Here is a 1,079-nt window from a genome sequence, read left to right on the forward strand (position 1 = left end):
AGAACAAACAAGCCATTCCCACAAGAACACGGGAGAAAAGAAAACAAAGCAAAGCCCCAATCAGACGAACCAAAGAGCAAAGAGCAAAAAGGAAGCCAACTCCATGTAAAATCTAGTAAACCAAGAGAAACGCAATACGGAGGAGAGAAAGAGGAACGAACAGACCAAGTCACTTCTGTATAGAGAGAGAGAGAGAGAGAGAGGTAGAGAGAGAGAGATTTAGTAATGTTTTGTGTTGCACATTCCTGAGGGAGGTGCCTCCCCGACAACGTCGGTCCCGGTGCAATGTCGTTGACGAGGTAGTCCTCCCCCTCCCACCGGAAAACCTGTCCAAGAAGGTCCGTCCACCGTCGCGGCCAACCAGTCGTCTTGCCAGTCCCCGCACTTCCCACAGAAAAAATTCTTTTCTCGGTTCGCTCGCTAGGGGCCCCACTCGTTTCGCGCCGCCAATCACGGAGCTCTCAGCTTTGCACCCTCCCGGGCTCCCCACTCCCCGCCCGGTCGCGCCGCCAGCGCCGGCGCGCGCCTCGTAGCACGTACGGGGTGTGGAGGATGAGTTGAACATGGGGTTGTGCGCCGGGCCCTCCTGCTCGGCTCCAGCCCCTGTTGATAGGTCCAGGTGATAGCCCTGGATGGGCAATGCATACGCCTCACTGGACCTCAGATCGCCCGACCGCGTCCCGGTGCTCTGCCGTCGGATTTGTGACGCCGCCGCACCGCGCCGCGGCCGGGGGCCCTCCGGAGGCCGAGGATGGCCGTGGCGGACCGGGACGAGCTCTGGGAGGGGGGGGGTCAGTGAGTATATTGTAGAGACTAACCATGTGCACAATAACTCTCACTCTAGCTAAGCGAGGGGAGGCGATTCCGGGGCCGTACAGCAGCTTGACGTGCTTCGCCGGCGTGCGTCCCGGAGCGGTGCCGGAGCGCGGCGAAATCGGAGGACACCGTCACCGACGAGTGCGTTGGAGTATTCACTCCGGACAAAGACGGCCGCACGCACACGAGCTGCGGTCGTGCGGCCGTCATAGCGGCGAGGCGCGGGACCGTCTGTGGCGAGGTGGGTCGTGTCCTCCGATTTC

Source organism: Emiliania huxleyi, assembly GCF_000372725.1.
Source record: "Emiliania huxleyi CCMP1516 unplaced genomic scaffold EMIHUscaffold_57, whole genome shotgun sequence".
NCBI classification, from domain to species: Eukaryota; Haptophyta; order Isochrysidales; family Noelaerhabdaceae; genus Emiliania; species Emiliania huxleyi.